This window comes from Eubalaena glacialis, chromosome 15, assembly GCF_028564815.1.
Source record: "Eubalaena glacialis isolate mEubGla1 chromosome 15, mEubGla1.1.hap2.+ XY, whole genome shotgun sequence".
Taxonomy (NCBI): Eukaryota; Metazoa; Chordata; class Mammalia; order Artiodactyla; family Balaenidae; genus Eubalaena; species Eubalaena glacialis.
The window spans coordinates 4,695,078-4,715,321 of NC_083730.1; the positions used below are offsets into that span (position 1 = coordinate 4,695,078).

General features: G+C 43.0%; 1 protein-coding gene across 2 annotated transcripts in view; it reads right to left on the minus strand.

The window, feature by feature from the left end:
• Positions 1-19,070, minus strand: part of ZNF407 (zinc finger protein 407) — a 415,743-nt gene extending 396,673 nt beyond the window's left edge. Inside the window, exon 1 of one of the 2 annotated variants that reach the window (XM_061169918.1) lies at positions 18,881-19,070. The gene's annotated coding sequence lies outside the window, so the exon portion shown is untranslated. The remainder of the gene's footprint in view (positions 1-18,880) is intronic. The other variant, XM_061169917.1, reaches the window with a different exon arrangement.
• Between the last annotated feature and the right edge of the window lie 1,174 nt (positions 19,071-20,244).

Below are 20,244 nucleotides of genomic sequence, written 5' to 3' on the forward strand. Positions count from 1 at the left end.
ATTAGGTTATTATAGCAGAATTCAAAAATCACCCAACTGGGAAAGTTCAAGGACTCTTTTCTGGAGGCAGATTTAATTCATTCACTCAACATTTATGGAAAGCGTACCATGTACCAGAAAGCACCTTTAATTCTCTGTGAACAAAGCAAAACAACAGAACAGGCATGGGACTCACTGTCAACCCTCAAAGTAAGTAAGGCAGAATCCCTGTTCTTTCTGAAAGTCCTGGTACTTGTACCCATTGGAGAAGCCAGTGAGTCTCCGATTTCTTCCCACAGCAAGGTTTCAAAATTCAGAAGACTTAGTAGGTATTTAGACTAAAATAATGATATATATTATTAAACCAAATCTTCTTAAAGCATACGGTTCCTACACAAATTCATCAATTACCATTCAACACACATCCTCACTGTGCCAAAGATTTTCAAATATGCAACTCCATTTATAATTTCTACTCTCATCCAAATTCTCAACTAGTAGTTGTTCCTCAACTAAAAATAAATAAATAAATAAATAAATAAATAAATAAGTTTTATATAATGATCTTCAATTTTACCTATAAAAAATTATTAGCTCACCAAGAAAATGTCCCAAAAGAAAGTCCCTACTCTAACTGAAATAGTCTCTGCTACAGTTTAAAAAGAAAAGAAAAAAAAAAAAGTGCAAGAAAGAAATCAAAACATGCATATACATTTTAAGAACAATAATAAGAACCTAGAAAAATGGTACAGATAAACCGGTTTACAGGGCAGAAATAGAGACACAGATGTAGAGAACAAACGTATGGACACCAACGGGGGAAAGCGGCGGGGGATGGTGGTGGTGGTGGGATGAACTGGGCGATTGGGATCGACATGTAGACACTGAGGTGTATAAAGCTGATGACTAATAAGGACCTGCTGTATAAAAAAATAAATAAAATAAAATTCAAAAATTTAAAAAAGAGAATAATGAAACAAATCAATAGCAGCATTCTGATGACACCTGGTGGCCATTTCTCACAGGAAGTTTTTTTCAGCATTTTTAAGAAAGTATTTCAGGAACTAGTACAGAAACATACCAGTTATTCGACCATTTCATATGCTAACCTCACTGTGGGCAGCACGGATGAAATTTTCCCCTTTCGCTCCACCTCTCACTCACAGCATCTCGACTTCGCGTCTCTCTTCATCCAGTCCCTCTTTTGTGCTGAGTGTACAGTAAGTGAGGCTGAGCTATGTCTCTCACACACGCAGGGACACACTCGCCCAGGAGTATGACGAGGCCACCCACACAGGAAACACCTCTCCCCGCCTCCACCCCAGGCCAGCTCACCCTCATCCCTCCTAGACCAACCCAAATTCCTGATGCAAACGCTGTGAAGTTGGCACGCGTTGGCACCAGGCCAAGAGTAAAATCACAGCAGGGGACACATGTGTGGCAGGGCAGGTGTGCACACACAGGCATACACAGAAACTCCCGACGGTCTTCGCCCTTTCCCTTTGGGCCTGGGAGGTCAAGGTAGGACAGGTAAAACGCCCTACGAGCCTATTATGATGTGCAGTGGCGACAGCTGAGACGAGAATAAAGGGAAATTAGTGGACTACTCAGATCTCTTTCTTAACCTACCATTTCAACTGGACTTTTTATTGAAAATACGTCTCTTACCATTATACTATCACTAACTTAATACAGTACCACCACATCCCTATGGAGAGGCTGCTAATGAGAAAGTCTGAAGCCTCAGTTGTGGTTACAAACACCAAGTGCATAACATAAGGGTAATTAAAAGGGTACTTTACTTTATGTAATCCTCCTCTCACCAAACTCTCCCATCAGAAGCATCAATGCCTAACAGAGACCACAAAACAAAGCATCTGATCCTACCCCCCCAAAAAAAAAAAAACCACTTTTCCATGAAAATGCTCACAAGTTGAATAATTTCTTCCATGACAATAGAGTATAATTTAACACCCTAAAAACCATTTACTAGATAACACTGGAGGCAGTTTACCACAAATGGATGTGTAATATAGCTGTGGTTTATTTGCAATGGGACCAGCACATGAACACCTGGGTCCACTAAAACCCACCTCCTCACTGTCCCGGGAACTGGCTGCAATGCTCTCCTCAGCTATGTGTGTAAACCTGTGCTTCTCCCCACCCAGGAAAAAGCCTGTGGTGGTTCAAAATGAGTCCACAGAATTCTCTGGCGCTCCCGGTAAAGGGTGGGGCTAGCCCTCACCTTGGTGTGGGCTGGCCTGACGGCCTGCCTAGAAGGGACAGAAATAGCGGGAGTGAGGGTGTTCCACCATGCTTCGGGCCTGCACCCTTCCCTTGCCGCACCCTGTCTGGGGAAGCGGGAGGGCACCCCTGCAGCCTACGAGGGGGGCTCCAGGAGGCGGCGAGGGACTGAAGCTTCACCACCAAGAGCCAGAGGAACTCTGCCGCCAGCGACGAGGGAGCAGCTCCTCCAGCCCCAGGTGAGCCTTCAGGCACTTCAGGGACGCGGCCCACGAGAGACCTGGCGCACAGCCACCCAGGTGAGCCCACTCCCAAATCCCTGACCGCAGAAACTGGCTTGAAGCCCCATGTTTTGACGTAATTTGTTATATAGCACTGGACTACTAATATAATGCCCGTTCTCTCCCTTTACACCTTGTCAGGAACAGATCGGCTCAAGTTCACCCCTCCTTTATATGTAGTTTATACATAATTTCCTGTCCTGTATGCTCCAACCTTTAACAGGAATCTTCTGTACTAGCAAAATAGTATTAAGCTACACAGGAGGAGGTCAATAAATGTTAAGTGAAGTATACTCCGAAATGCATATCGAGGACAGGATTCCTATCAAACTTCCGTAAGATTTTAGAACTTAAGAAACTGACGTTTACATTGATGCCTCTCCCACTACCAAAATCAGATCTGATATAGCTTACAGTGAAAAAGTGGTGTAATAAAATCAAGTTATTAAAGAGATGAGTTATTAAAGAAATTTAAAATCTAAATTTTAAATTTAGATTTATATGGAATAAAAGAAAAGTCTTAATATTTCTGAAAGACCTGCTCATTTTGGAGGAGGCTTTTCCTTCTTATAGGCCCCCAGATCCATTGATAGCAAGCGACCTGCCTCAGAGCTAACGGTAGCCATGAGTTCCTTTCCAGCTAGAGTCGGGTTGGTAGCAGCCTACAACCTAACATTCCCCAAACCTGAGGAGGCGGCCCATGCAGTAAACGCATGAACAGCCACAGGTCATCGGGGCTGAACAGGCCGCAATCCTGGCCCCCAGACGGCGTAACTCCCCCACCTTCCCCTGGCAGGAGGCATCCAAGCTCAGGAGATGCAGGGGTCTCCGGCCACAGGACCTGTACCTGGTTAAGCTTCACCTCCAAAGCATCTCACGTGCCATGTCCAGCTGAATCCTAAAAAGAACCTTCCCCAGCCAGTCCAAGGACACACTGAAGACAAGCAGGCTAGAACTATGTGCTCCTAAGCCCAAATGGTCAGAGTAAAGTAAAACTATCAGATGGAGGAAAAAAATATTCTCACTCAAGTCAGAATAGAATATTGTTTCTATTCCAGGGGTACCCATGGTCTATTTCAAATATCCAATTTGATTCTGTGTGCAAGTTACAAATTAGAATATTTCTTTAGTGCCTAAGTGAGAGCTAAAACAATCACTAAAAAGTCATACTAAAAGGGATCAAACCATGGTAACCAAAACAGAATAAGTAAATCGTCATCCCTTCATCAAAGATTGCCACCTTTCCAACACTACTTGTGAAGATGTATTAATACCAATAAAAAACAACAAATCACAGGACAAAAATATACTGTAAAGTTAGCTCAGCCTTCTTACCTGGCTATTTCTTTTTTTAAAATCTTCCTACACTTCAAGTACTATTTTCCAAATACGTTCATTGATCCCATAATAAAGTTAATTTTATGACTATCTTCTTTCAACCATCTCTGACAAATGTACCTTTTGTGGTATTTAATATATCTCCTTTCAAAAGGTATTTTTAAAATCAACTTTTTGCTAGTATTTCTAATTGTTTTGATTTTTTTTTAAGAAAGGAAATTCTTACTGGAATAGAAAAATAATAAAAGGAATGAAGATTCTATGAGTAAAGTAGAAAATGAAAAAATTCAATGCCATTAAAAGCAGACACATAGGATCATTTGTATCTTATGCCATGTGAAAAGGTTGTTTTATTATCAGTGTAACTAATCACAATGAAACCATCTCTTACAACTAAAGACATTATAATGAATTTTCTTTACAGCTACAGAGAAATGGGATTTGCTGTTTCACATCAAATAGAACAGGCTGTATAAATTCTTCCTATTTATTGTAAAACATAATTTCATCTATAAAATCAGTCATGAAATGTTAAAACAGAAACAACAGAATTTATATCCTTTACTTAATTTAGTTTAAACAGTCTATTCACTAAAACGGGGGTGGGGGGGTGGGGGGGGTACATGTGATAGAGCCCCTGCTTTCTCCTTAAGTGTTTCCATTAGACCCTTTATTTTCAAGAATTTATAATGCAGCCATAAAAACAAAGCATTCCATAGTAAAAGTTAGTATACTTTCCTTAAATTTTCCTTTCATCTTTTTCAAAAGGCAAGAAAATGAAGCACAAAGCATACGAATGCTGAGGAAGGGAAGAGAACGAGGAGAAAAAAATTAAAAAAACACAATGCATTTACACTGCAAATGTTAAACACTAGTGAAAAGGAACATTCATGTACAAGTAAGGAGGCCCAACTATTCTAACAATACACTGCAGGACACATGGCAAACAGTTAACTTTTCTGAGCCTCAGTTTCCTCATTTGCAAAGTGAGAGAGAAGGACTAAGATTTCTAAATTCCATGAGAAAATCCCTCACTGACAATAAAAAAAATGTTGAACACTCAACCAGTAGAAAAAAGAATGGATCTGTTTTTCATTCCAGCAGGAATAATACGAAGAAAAAGGCTATTTCCAAAACGTAAAAATGGAGGAAAAATAACAAAAAAACAGCTAAAGACACGTTCCACACTGTTCTTGCTTAAACAGGTTCCTCAGGTCCACTGAAGAGATGGATTAATACCATGGCTAATCAAAGAACGGCAAGGAAAACAGACTAAAACTACTAACTTTGGAAGAAATCTTGAAAACACTGTAATTCCAAATGTCGATAAGCTAACACATGATATAAAACTATCAAGCCTCAAGATTTTTGGAATATAAATTATTAGGTATCAAAGATATGAATGTTAAGAAAGTATTTAGAAAAGAGAAAACTTCAGTATTAAATTTTAAAAATGGATATAGTTCTAACCAAGTCCAATTATCTAATAAGGTTAATAGTTTTTATTTTCCTCTGGGTGATGAAATTATAGGTAAGTTTTTCTTCTTCTTCCTGGCTTTTTCCTATACTCTTTCCTAAATATATTACTTTGGGGGGGAGGAAACTAAAGGGGAAGCTTAAAAAAAGTCTCTACACATGGTAAGTAACAGAAAATGATAACTCCTCTCAAGAAGGGAAGAGCAAGCCCTCAGGTAGAAATACATTTATGATTGTGGTTCTAAGAATAAACTGAGAATCAAAATCTTACAAATAAAAGTAAATTTAAGGGGTGACTTGTAAAAGTCGGAGATGTTTGGGGTCTAATTTTGGTCAAACACCCAGGGACACCAAGAAATATCCCTACGGCCATCAGAGCACCCACTAAACTCAAGAGGGGAGGAGGAAGACCAATAACAAGCACAGTTATACATATACATATATCCCCATATCCCCTCCCTCTTGTGTCTCCCTCCCTCCCACCCTCCCTATCCCACCCCTCTAGGTGGTCACAAAGCACTGAGCTGATCTCCCTGTGCTATGTGGTTGCTTCCCACTAGCTATCTATTTTACGTTTAGTAGTGTATGTATGTCCATGCCACTCTCTCAGTTTGTCACAGCTTACCCTTCCCCCTTCCCATATCCTCAAGTCCATTCTCTAGTAAGTCTGTGTCTTTATTCCCGTCTTGCCACTAGGTTCTTCATGACTTTTTTTTTTTTTCCTTAGATTCCATATATATGTGTTAGCATACTGTATTTGTTTTTCTCTTTCTGACTTACTTCACTCTGTATGACAGACTCTAACTCCATCCACCTCAGTACAAATAACGCCATTTCGTTTCTTTTTATGGCTGAGCAATATTCCATTGTATATCTGTGCCACATCTTCTTTATCCATTCATCCGATGATGGACACTTAGGTTGCTTCCATGTCCTGGCTATTGTAAATAGAGCTGCAATGAACATTGTGGTACATGACTCTTTCTGAATTATGGTTTTCTCAGGGTATATGCCCAGTAGCTGGCACCCACATCTCGGCCTCCAATACCTCCTCACTAACCAGAACCCGGCTCCTCAAGGAACGGCAGATTCTAGGCCGGGGGCAGGGTCAGTACACCATGAGCCTGGAGCATCTTATCATGTCACGAAGTGGGGAGAAATGTTTTTAGAAAATGTTGGGACAAAGGCACAGGAGTCAGCTTGAAGAGGTGCCTACTGACTAAATCTGGGACAACGTGAGCGCCACAGTCGTTAGTGCCAGTAAACCATTAAAAGCAGGTATGAAGAAGTCCATACTGATGGCTGGGAGAGAGACAGAGAGACTGATTAGACAGACAAATGGATGGGCTGACAGGGCAAAGGTTACAGCAGAATGCTGAGGGCCAACTGGTAAATGTGGAGGGAGTGAGGGGATAGAAAATCATACTGACAGAGACCGTATCGGGCAAGAACTATCAATGGATGCCAATTCTAGGGGGGCAATTGTGATGTGCAAAATGTTTGAATGGCATTAAACCATCTCCCTACAAACTGCTTATTTGCTGCAAGGGAAGAAAAAAAATTCAGTAACTATACGGTGGATAACTCAGCTACTCCTTGCCAAGGGGGATCAAATTAACATCCTCAATGAAGGCGGACATGGGATGCCTGCAGATATAACACCCTGAGGAGGAGAGGACACCTGCGCATCACTGCAGCTGAGAATGCCGGACCTGCAGCTAATTAAGAGGAAACAGCACACAACACAGAGTGAGGAATGTTTTATTTGAAGACAAAAAAAAAATGTGGGGAGGACTGCCTTCTTCACAAATGTCAATGTCATAAAAGACAAAGACAGACTATGGAAATGTTCCAGATTAAAGGAGGCTAAGGAGACATGACAACTAAACGTGCTATGTGTTCTCAGACTGGATCCTATGGTGGCAGGAAAACATGCCACTAAGGGCATGTTAGGTCAGCTGACCAAAAGTACTGTCATGGTTAACTGTATGTGTGGGGCTAAGGCATGCACAGACAGCCGGTAAAATATTATTTCCGGGTCCATCTGTGAGGGTGTTTCCGGAAGGGATAAGCATTTGAATGGTAGACTGAATAAAAAAGATCCACCCTCACCAGCGTGGGTTGGCAACACCCAATTTGTTGAGGGCCTGAATAGAACAAGGCGGTGGAGAGGTGGAGGAAGGTCAAATTTGCTGTTTTCCCTTGAGTTGGGACGTCCACTTTCTCCTGCCCTCAGACATCAGCATTCCCGGTTTTTGAGCCATCAAACTCAGACTGAATTATATCACCAGCTTTCCTGTTTCTCGAGCCTGCAGAAAGAAGAATGTGGGACTTCTAGGCCTCCATATCCACATTAGCCAACTCCTATAAAAAAAAATCTCCTCTTACATATATTTGTATACATCCTATTGATTCTCTAGAGAATCCTGACTGATACAGATTTTGATAGTGAGAGTGGTTCTAGAGGAATAGGATTTTCCCTTGAATTGGAACTGAGGTTTCTGGAATTGGCTCTCTAATGTGATTAGATTTAAGGATGCTAATGACTATTTCCAGTAGCAAAGAGAGTACTGATAACAGTCTATAGTGTGAATAGGAAAACACTGTACCCACAGTCCCACTAGACATAGCTGGTCTGCTAGTTTCCAGGTGACTGCATTTACTTCTACTAGAATGTTATGGGGAGTTCCCTGGTGGTCCAGCTGTTAGGATTTGGCAGTTTCACTGCCCTGGCCCGGGTTCAATTCCTGGTTGGGGAACTGAGATCCCGCAAGCCGCTCAGTGTGGCAATCAATCAATCAATCAATCAATAAGAATGTTATGGATTAAGCACTGAAGACACTAAAATAGTATTCATCATGTGAACAGTATTTCCCAAGTATGACAGAAATACACTACTGGCATTTAAAATAAAGTTATGTACCACAAGTAAGGACTTTTAAATAAGTGTGTATTATTAGCATGAATATTAGGGGGAAAAAATAACATACCAACCTATGACTCCATATACATTATTTCTTATGACAAGGCTAAATTTAAAAAATAAAAAGTGAGGTAAAATACTGTGGAGTAAAATATAGCAAAAACAATGAAGGAGTAAATAAATGACTGAAGTGTGGAAAACTCTACATTCATACCTTATTTATTTACTAATTTTTTGTATAAATTCTAAGAAGTCAATAAAAATAGATAAGGATTCTCAGCTCTAAATTCGTCTGTAGATAAGAGTGTTCTGAAAATCCCTCCCTTCCCCATGGCAGGCAACCCTTCATAGCTGGCATCACAAGTCTTCACTTATTAATTTTCACACAAGTACTGGCTACCTCAGATTATACCTTTAAGAAAACACTGCGGCCTAATAAAATGTCCTAACTCTGTAACATTACGCTTCTGCAGCCTGAGGAATAGATAAGAGAATTATATATGTGGAGAAGAAAAACTGCAGAATACTAATCTTCTACATATTCATAAACTGCCTTTCCTTCAGATGTGGGTACAGTGGCTAGACTCACCCTAACAAGAAGTTAATGCCCTAATTCCATAACTGCTATAATAAGTGACTTGAAAATGGCTCAAACACAACACAAGTTCCTATCTCACTCCTGTAAACTCCCAAGGCAGGTGTTCCAGGTCTGCAGGCAGTCGGCTCCCAGCTGATTCAGAAATCCTGGCTCTTTCCAACTTGATGCTCTGACTCAGAGCTTCCTCATTCTCTGCATCCAGCTGACAGAACACGAAAGCAAGCATGAAAGAGGCAGGGCATTTGCTTCTTTAAAAGCCTTGGCTCAAAAGTGGCACCTACCACTTCCACTCATTCCTGCTTCGCTGCAAGGAAATCCGAAAAATGTCACCTAGAGTTGTGCAACTGTCCCTTGTGGAAGGGAAGAACTGATTTAGGTGGACAGCTAGCCATCTCTGCCACACACCAATCCAAAAATTATCACACTACTTGTCATTCTACCATTAATGAAGGCTTTTAATCTTTATAAGACTTACCAAGACCTGTTTTGAGAAATGCAACTGCCCCTGGAAGAGCATACTAAGAGCTACTACTTCCACATTTGTAAAACAAGGGAATTATAGACAATATCAGTCATTTGACAAATTTAGCTAATCATCAAAACATGAATCCCTTGGACCTACACGTGGACAGATTCCGATTAAGAAAGTCTGGGGTGGGGACAAAAGCCTGTAGTTCTAAAGAGCTCCCTGTTTGATTCTGATGAGCCAGATTTGGGACGCACTGGATAAAAGTCCCTCCTAACCTCAAAAAAAAACCAATATATACTTAACATACATTTACCAGACAGAGGTGAGGTGCAGAGGAGGAGAGGGAAAAAAGGGGGAGGAAGAAAGGTGAATCAGGAAGGAGAAAAATGTACTGCACTAAACAGGGCCGTCACACCAGATTCCGAACTCATTTGCCTATATAACAACTGGCCACACAACAGTATCCTGAGTGTGACTTTCAGCAAACACTGTCTCAATCTACCACCCTGAAACCCTAGGGTTTTAAACACTACCCCCACAGGAAACCAGATTATGGACCCTGAAGATTCTTAATGAAAATCATTTGATCTCACTTTCTGAAAGACTATAATTTCTACTACCACTCTGTGAATGATCTAAATTTTCTAGGCTATTTTTAAACGTACATTACACCTTAGTTTAAATTCTAACAGTTTTATAATTTTATGCACTCGTATAACTGTGATTCCCCATTCTATAATAATTGATCCAATAATTATATATCAAATTTTGATCCCTAATTCACAATAATTCACAAATGAATTGTACCCTTGGAAAGAAGTGGTTTGTTGCTTGTTCTAGGTTTAAAACACAAAGTTTCCACTATATTTAGTAACTGACAAGCAAGCTAGGCTTTGGTTACATTGGATGATGTAACCTGGTACTACTCCGACTGTGTTAAGCAATATCTTTTCCCAAGGAGGCTTCTTATTACCTTACTTGTTTTTATTTAAAACTATTTTGTTTTTTAATAAAAAGTAAAAAGTACAGCATATAAGAGAAAACAAAAGCATGAACATCAAACACATTGAAAAACACTGAGAACTAAGACTGAGATTATCTAGCTTTAGCAAAATACAGCTGAAACTAGAAGAGCTGAAGTACCTAAAACCCATTTGAAGAAGCCTACTTTCTACATTTGCCCATCAGCGATCTGCGACAAGCACTATATGTGTCTGAAATGCAGACATCCTGCTATGGAAGGATTCTCACGGACTGTCAGCTTCTTAGTGAGGGGCTGGCTCTGTTAGAAAGTATGACATTACACAATTACAAATGCTTGACAGTTCTGCTTTAGACAAATTTAGCACTCCGAATATCAAACAAAAATAGTACAACTATTTGGTTCCATAGGACGTGTAACTTGACTTAGAGCTTCTATAACCATCTTTTTATTTTTCCTATACTTGCTCATTTCAAGGAGCGACTGTCATACCACGATGGCTTAAAAAGGTTTACGGCATAAGTAATGTTTATTTAAAAATAGTCCTCATGATATGGGATACATATGATACTCCAAAAAATTTTATCAAAGGCTAGGGAAAAAAAAATAGGCAAAATAGGCAAAGGTAGATTTCCCAAAAGTGCCCTTTTTAGCAACCTAAGCAAAGAAGTATGATTTCCTAAATCCTATGGCACGATACTACCACTTCCTAATGAACTGGAAGATGCAATCCTTAGAACTAACAACAAAATACAATTACTTTTTCTGCTTTCTAGACTTGCCATTTGCTAGAATAATAAAGTCATGTACACTGGTTTAAAAACAAACCTAGCAAAATCAAGTAACTTGCAAAATGGGGGTGAATACACCCTTCACCAGTCCTGCTCTCTACTCCCATTCCTACTTTGACTTTGCCTTTTTTTCTGTAACTCACAACACTCTGGGACACAACTCTGCTTTGCCTACGACTGTCTTCCTCTGACCTTCTCTGACAGAGTCAGCGACTTCCTCCACCTCTTCCCCCAGGTGTGCCCACAGGACCTGCCCGCCTCTGCGACACGGGGCGGTAGTGATCTGACCCCCCCTCCCCGGGTTCACTGGGTGGCGCCATCCTCAGCTAATGGGTGTGCGTGCACAGTGAGCGCTCAGCAAGTGTTAACACTCCTCACCCTCGAAACCAGTCTCCTCCCTGATACCTCTACTCCGGAGAGCACTGTCACAGCACAGTCCAACAAGAATGTATCTTGACCACCGTCACCCCCATCATTATTTTTTTCATACAAACTGAATAGTCCCTGTGTAGATGGACACTGCAAAAAGGAAAGTTTGTTTTTAAAATATTTGGTAGATATAAAAATAATTTTAATGTGTACAAAGATATTAAGCATAATATAACAAAAACCTGAGTACAGATCACAGTTTAAGAAAATTAAATTCTTGTCTTTGAAGTCCCTCTTGGTGTGCCTATCACCTTCCCTCTTGTTACACAGCTACCCACTAACTTGTATTTTCTGTTTATAATTTACCTGTTTTCTTTACTACTTTGCCATACCTGTATTCCTAACAATACGCAATTGTTTTGCATGTTTCTAAACTTAAAAAAGAAAAAGGGAAAAATACTAGATGCATTCTTCTGCAAGTAGCTTTTTTTCCCCTCAAGTTAATGTTCCTGATACTTATCCTTGGTGATGCATGTGCCTGAAGTCCATTGGGTTTCACAACTGCACAGTACTTCACTACAGGAATATAGTACAATTTATTCATTCTCCTGTGATGGGCGTGGCTTCCAAGGTTTGTCTTTTACAAACAGTGCAAGGGTGAGCATTCCTGTACATGTCTCCAGTCATTCATGGACCCGAGTTTCTCTGGGGCAGTGGCGTGCCCATTTTGGCATGCATCAAATCACCTGGAGGGCTTGCTAAAACAGAAAGCTGGCCCATCCCCAAGGTTTCTGATTCAGTAGGTCTAGGGTGGGGCCCCAAAATGTGTGTTTCTAACAACTTCCCAGGAGATGATGGGAACACAACGCAGAAGCAACACTCTAGGATAAAGACATAGGAGTAGAATTACTGGGTCAAAGGGTACACGCCTCTTTAACTTTACTAGTTAATTCCAAAGTTATTGTACCAATTTACACTCCCTCTTAGCATTCACTAGAATGCGTCCTACCCTCCTGAACAGCAGATATTGTCAGATTTTTACACTGTTGCCAAATTAGCATGTATGAAACTATATACCATGTTGGTCCTAATTTGCAGTTCTCTAATTACTGATGAAGTTGAGAATCTCTGCATTCAGGTTTCCTCTTCTGTGAAATGCCTATTCAGGTCCTTTGCCCATTTGCCTATTGTTCTTATAGATTTGCAGCTGTTCACCTTTCTGGACACTAAACTTTTATCAGTAATATGTACTAAAAGATCTATTCTCACTTGTGACTTGTCTGTTCACTTTCTTGATGGTTTCTTTTAATAAACAAAAGTTGTCAATATCAAGGTTGTCAAACACATCAATCCTTTCTTTTATGGTTTGCACCTTCTATAATTTAAGAACTTTTTCCCTCTAACAGAGTAATACAACTATTGCCCTACATTGTCTTCTAAAAGTTTCATAGTTTTGCCTTCTATATATAAGCCTTTAATTGACCTGTAGTTGATTTTGGTGAATGACGTGAATTAGAAACATATCCCACTGCTAAGAAGTTTCCTGTTTGGTAAGGGCCACAGATACAGCCAACAATAACTATACACAATAAGTGCCCCAAGTGAGATATTGGTTAGATGTTAATCACTGTTTTGTTGAGGTTTATTCTGCTCTCTCATTGAGGAAAACAAAAAACTGGAAATTTTCAACATGAAACTTGGAAAGTTTTAGCAAATTAGTCAGAATATGATCCCCACTCACCACACTCCAAGAAGCATCTTTAAAAATACCAAAAAAATGTTGGATTATTCTTTAAAAAAAAAAAAGCATTGGGGAAAGTGTGGGAAAATGTGCATTCTCAATAGTACTGGTTAGGATATAAATCTATACAACCTTTCAAGAGGGTAATTTTACAATTTACATACCAGAAACCTTAAAATGTGTATCTTCTTTGAGCTATCAGTGACTCTTTACAGAATTTACCTTAGAGAAATAACCAGACAAAATATGTGTTTAAGGATATGCACCAAGGAACTCTTTACACTAGAAAAAACTGGGAACAACCTAATATCCAGCAATGAGGTACCAGTTAAAGATGAAGCCGCCATGGCACATCCATAGACTGGAATACTGTGCAGATTACAGAGCTGTACTGACAGGGGGAAATGGTCACAGTATTCCGGTAGCTTATAAAAACACTTAACAAGATGCACATACAACATTCATTTACTCATAAATATTTATTGAGTGCCTCTATGTGCTAGGTACCAAGCGAGTTACTGAGTAAACAGAAAGAGGGATCTGTCCCCTGCCTCCAAGGAGCTTACAGGCACTGAGAGGAGACAAACCAGGTATGTATCTTCCAACTGACTCAGGTTGGGATATTAAAGGCACATGCATTTCGGAAATAGAGATAATTTATATGTGTAATATAGCCAGCAATTCCATTAGCAAGGAAAGCACGTGCCCCAGCTCCATGGGCTGGCAAGTGGGTAAGCAGTGGGATACCAGGAGCAACTGCCTCGTGATGAACTGAAGCGCATCCATCTTCTAAATGCTCCAGGGAGAATTCTTAAGAAATGCAGCACAATTATGGAAAGTCGTGCACTGGAAGACACATGTGAGACAGGTCACAGAACCAAAGCAAAACAATCGGACAAACAGCTTCCACTGTTGCCAATTTAAGATGAATACTGCCCGAGATCAAGTACAAGTTCTTGAGCAAATAACTGTTCTTCCAGCAGTGAAACCTCTACCCTTTCCAGCTATGTTTGAGTCTAACAAATAGTACTGAAGCCTCCCAAGATAAGAAGTATTCCACAGTTAGGGTCAGGTTCAAAGGATTCTGACATTAGATGTTCACTTATTTTAAACTTTTGCACCAAAATCAGGCAAATTAGGAGGGTCATTAATTACAAAGAGAAAATGTTTAATCTTAGAGCACAGAAAGATGTCAGACACCACCTCAACCAAGAGGTCAAAGTTAACATTCACCACTGATAAAATATATCTACATCACGTGCATTCCAATACGATGCACTGAGGGCAAACTTCACCGCTGTGGTATTCTTGCCAAAAATGCCTAACCCTCAATTTAATCCTGAAAGAACATGACACAAATTCAAACCCACTAACATTCTACAAAATAACTGACCAGTACTCCTCAGAAGCATCAAGGTCATGGAATATAAACCTAAAAGGAACTGTCACAGATTGGAAGAGACTACAGAGGCATGATAACTAAATGCAATGTGGGATACTGGGTTGGATGCTGAACCAGAAAAAGGACATCAGTGGTGAAACTCAAATCAAGTCTTCAGATTAATTGTATCAACTGCCCGGTTTTGGTAACTACACTACGGTTACATAACGTGTTAACAAAGAGACCTGGCTAGAAGATATATAGAACTCTCTGGACTATTTTTGAAATTTTTTTGTAATTCCAAAATTATTTCAAAGTAAAAAGTTTTTAAAAATCATTTAAGATGCAAGATAAAAAGGTATGGGGATCGCTCATTAACTCTAACATAAAAATATGCTAGCTACCCCCTCCAATAACTATGCTTTAAAAAAATCCCAATAATTGCAACTAAGGTGTAAACTGGAATAAATGGCAATTATTCAAGAAAAGCCCATGACTGGGATCATCTAGAGAGCAGAGTAACTTTCCAGGTAAACGACCTACCTTACTTTCCCCCTTACTCTTTTTTAATTTAATTCAACTTACATTTCTTCAACATCTATTACAGGCATGTAATCTGTGCTTGGGCCCGATAAGATTTTGATATGTAAGAAAAGAGCATTTTAGTACACAAAACAACACAGAAAAGCATAGAAAAACAAAGCTGGAAGTAACTTTTTACTCCCATACAACCTAGCAATCAACCTGGACACCCTTTTCAGTGTGAATGTTGGTAAGACTGGGGGCTCTCACAGCTCATGTGTAGCCCCTTCAGTAGTAAGTGGCTCTGACCACTAGAATGGTCTCCAAAAATTACCCTTGAATTGCCAAAATGACTCTGAGAAATACTCCATTTCCAGTCCTTATTTTTCATCTAATCATATGTTGTTTATGCATTACTGTTTGTGATACAAAACTTAAAAACTTGATTCTCTGAGTACCAGGAAAAAGGTCAGGCGGGTAAAACCTGCGGAGGTTTACTTACTCTCCTCTTATGAGAGATCAAAGGCAACATCACGTGAGGCCAGGGTTCCCAAAGTGTGGCCTCAGAGGCAGCAGCTTCAACATCACCCAGGCACCTGTCAGAAGTGCAAATTCCCAGTCCCAGCGCAGACCTGCTGAATCAGAGTCCCTGGGTGATGCCCAGCATCTGTGTTTTCACAAGCCCCCCAGTGACTCTGATGCACCTTAAATTTGAGAACTACTGATGCTTCCAAGAGCAGAAAGACTAGCCTATAAATCAGGGGGCCTGATTCTAATCCTTGTTCTGCCACTAATTTCTGAGACATGTTTGTCACTTAGCTTCTGGGGGGCTCAGCCTCCTCATCAGACAATGAGAGAATGAAAATAGATCACTGCCATGGTCCTTATGCCCTCTAAAATGGGACAACTCTATGAGGCTTAAAAGTGAAAAGAGAACCACAGCATTTCACATATTTCTCTTTCATCAAAATGAAACAATTAAAATTTCTCCCTTTCATCAACTGGTCTCTGAATCATATTTCTTATTATTTTAAATAAAACTGCGTTAACTTTGCTTTAGTGAAAGCCATATAAACTCTAATTTTACAGTTTCCTATTTAGTTCTGTATCAAGTCTATTTTGGAGGAATTCCACATAATAACAAAACTTCCAAGAAACCTACGCTACAGACTGAATTATAATTCCCACCCCCAGCCCCCATCCCAAATTCATATGTTGAAGCCCTACTCCCCAATGTGACAGTATTTAGAGACGGGGCCTCTGGAAGGTAGGTTTACCTGAGGTCATGAGGGTGAGGCCCCCAAGATGGGATCAGTGTCCTTACAAGAGGAAGAGAGACCAGAGTTCTCTCGCTCTCTGCCACGTGACAACAGAGCAAGAAGGTGGCTATCCGCAAGCCAGGAAGATTCCCTCAGCAGGAATTGGCACCTTGATCTTGGACTTCTCAGCCTCCAGAACTGTGATAAATAAATGTTTGTTGTTTCAGCTCCCCAGGCTGTGGTACTTTGTTATAGCAGCAAGAGCTAAGACACTCACATGTCCCCTCTGGTGTGGGGTCTAACACGCCAAGTTACAGTGCGGAACTGTGCTCCGTGGCCTCTCATGACTGTGATCGAACCACAGAAGTATTGACAAGCAAGAAAATCAAAGAATTTTAAAATGTATAGATCTAGATGTTTCCATTACTACACAGCTTTCATTTATCCTCCTGTTCATGGATTTATAAACTGGGATGCTTCTCACAACCTGTGATACCTGTGAAACAAATCTCTTCTTAGAGGGGCTGTGAGAGAGGGAGGTGAATCAAATAGAAGAGTGTTTTATAAAAGAGAGTTCTCCTCTAATAAAACAAACCTAATTAGAATGAATGTTGGGGAAAATGTTCCATCAATCAAGTGAATACCCATTAACCCTTAAGATCTCCACTCAAATATATCCTGCAAGCTCTCACCACTCCTACCCCAACAGTGATCATTTCCTCCGTGCTCCCATATCGCCATTTCAGCATTTGGCAAAAGGCTTTACATTTGTTTATGTATCTGTCTCCGCCAACGGACCCTGAAATCATCTAGGGCAATATGTTACTCTCTCCTGCACTAAAACGGTGTCTGGCATGAAGCAGGAACTACTGATTATTAAGTGGAGCCACTTTGCTTTGTTAAACATCAGTGGAACTCTGTCCTATCTTGCAGCTTTCATGTAAATCTGAAATTATTCCAAAATCAGAGGTTTTTTTTAAAAAAAAGGCACCAATACCAACTGCGCTATCAGCAATCATCACAACTGTCTTACACATCGTTTAAGAAGACATTAGCTACTACAGAGCCTTGCCTTGGCGGGTTTTGTTTGTTTATTTGGCTGCGCCGGGTCTTCGTTGCGGCACTAGGGATCATTCGTTGCGGCATGCCGGCTTCTTAGTTGCGGCTTGCCAGCTTCTTAGTTGCGGCATGCATGCAGGATCTAGTTCCCGGACCAGGGATCGAACCCGGGGTCCCCTGCATTGGGAGCGCAGAGTCTTACCCACTGGACCACCAGGGAAGTCCCCGCCTTAGTGTTTTCCAGACGTGACACTAGGAGTTAGTAATTTCACGTGTAGCAAACTTGAAGAAGAATGAATAACAAACATTTGAGATTTGAATCCGGACGTTAACTTTGGTCAAGTTATTTAATCTGGGTCTCAGTTGGTGGAAAGGGGTTAATTCCTGCTCTACAAGACTGCTGTGCTAAGCAAAGTATACAGAGTATATATCAAATGAGCTCTCCTAATGATGTTCTAGTCAACAGATAATCAGCGCCCTTCCCTGTGCGGTGTTCCAGCTGGACTGACACCTCGCCGCAGAACAGGTGCACACTGTAATTAGTTCCACGGGCACGAACTGTAACGTTATATACCTCAGGCACCATTAGGGCTACGGTTACGTATAGAATAAAGAAATCCTACTCGTGTGTCCCTGGATGCCAGCCCTGCCAAGATATCCCACTCCAGAATTCCCCCTTGAAAATAAGCTATTCCCACCTCGACGCAGCCGACAGGGGTCAGCCGCTCCTGCCACCCGCCTCCACCAGACTGGTCCCCAGAAAGCGGACAAGCACACACAGGACGTGCCCGCTAGCTGGGAAGAGGGGTACCCGCTGCTGCAAAAAGTGGTGTGCGGCAGCCTGGGGTCTCCGTCCAGGGCGGAGCGGCTGAACCCGAGCGGCCAGGACCCACCCTTCCGGTCGTGCCGCTCTCGGGCACCAGCGCTCCAGACCGCTGCCCGCCCGCCCGCCCGCCCGCCGGCCCGGCGTCCTTAACGGAAGCCGACGCTGGTGGCAGCGGCGCGGTTCCGGGAGACCGGGAGGGGGCGGGCGGGCAGGCGGGCAGCCGGAGGAAACCGACACGCGGCAGCTCGGCGCGTGCGTTTCACTCGGGGGAAGCCCGGCGGTGAGAAGCGCCCGACCGCTGGCAGGGGCGCGCGGGATCGCCGCCTCCGCCCTGACAGCCAGGCCTGTGTGAGTCGGGCCGCGGAGCGAGCAGCGGCTGGCGGCGCGGAGTCCGGACGGCCGCGAGGCCGCGCGGGCGGCGGGCGTGTGTCGGGTGAGTCTGGGCGGCGTCGGGAGGGACCGGCGAGCGGGGAGGGGCGGAGGCGGGGGGAAGGGGGGAGGAGGAAGAGCGAAGGGCCCTGGCGGGGCTCCCGGCGCCCAGCCGCCCGGGCCTGGGCCCTCAAGCCACCGCCCCCAGGCCCCGCGCTGACGCTGGACGGTCCCCGCCTCCAAACCCCCCGCCCCGGCCAGAGAATAACTTACCTGTTTGCCGACGGAATCGCTCCTGCTCGCCCCTCTGACTGACTCCTCCGGCTCACCGTCTTCCCTCTGGGAGGAAGGGGAGGGACTTCCTGTCTCTCCACTGAGCGACTTCCGGCGGTCCTCAGGACGACTCCTTCGTGGACTGTGCGCCGGACACCATGACCAAAAACCAGGATCCTGGAACTGGATTAGTAAAACCCACATCGAGTTCCCTTGTTCTGTCCCGACTGGCTGGGGCACCTATGTGCCTCCTGGTTTTTTTTGTCTGTCAGCTCTCGCCGGAAGTTGCCAGGAGATGGAACCGGAAGTCCCGCCCCTCCCCAAAGAGAGGAAAACGGAAAGCCGAAGAAGTCAATCTAAAGAAGGGGAGCTGCGTCCTGCTGGAAGGCTGGCGGTGTCTGAGCCGGAGGGCCGAGTGGGGTTTGCGGAGAGTCCCGAAGCGGATTCCTCCGGACAGTCCGCCCCTTCCGTGCCCCATGCCTCCTCACCCTACCCCGTCCCCCGCCCGCCCGCCCGCCGTAGAGGACCCCGAGGGCGGTGCGGGAGCGCAGAGGGCGGCGCGGGGCGAGCGGCCGCTGCCCTGGGCCTTCCGGGGCCCGAACGGTGCCCGGCGCTTCTAGGCGCCCGTCTACGGGGACCCGGTTTCTCTGCTGGGCCAGGCGCGTGCGCAACCCCAGATGTTGAGGACAGTCTGTCGGTGGACTCCAGGAAAGGATCCTCGGAGTCACGGGCCGCAGGGAGCCACGAGCCGAGTTCCGATACTAAAAGGGAGGCAGAGCAGCCGAGTGTGGTGGTCTGCCAGTTTGGCAATGAAAGCCGAAAACGCCCTGGGTGTTTAAAAAGCCCCCGCCGGACCGTTTTTATAACGGTAGCGACGCAGCTCAAGAATTGTTAGGAAGAAAGTAAGGCACGACCGAGGCGTGGTCGTCCCCGCCGTCGCCTGCCCCTCTTGCGGGAGCATCCGCGGACCTGAAGCTTACAGCCCTTCTCCGGAAACTCGAGATCCAGGAAGGAAGACCGCGGCTTGCAAAGTGCTCTGACGGACACCTATATAGAGATGAGCGGCGACATCCCACTTGCGATCAGCTTGAGACACCGCTTGCTCAGCAGTTTTGACTTTATCTTGTAGGTATAGGGAAAGCTCTTAAATAATTGGATTTGTATAATTTTAGGTAAACGGAGTTTTTAAAGGATGGTCCTATAATAATGATGGTAGGCTTTCTAAACCAAACCCATCTCTCAAGGCCAGTTCCAGCTCAACGCTATTTAAGTCAGAATATTCAGGTGATAATCACGTTTTAAATACTAGTTTACAGAGTACTTTTCATAGACATTATCTGGTCGAATTTTTACTGTAATCCACA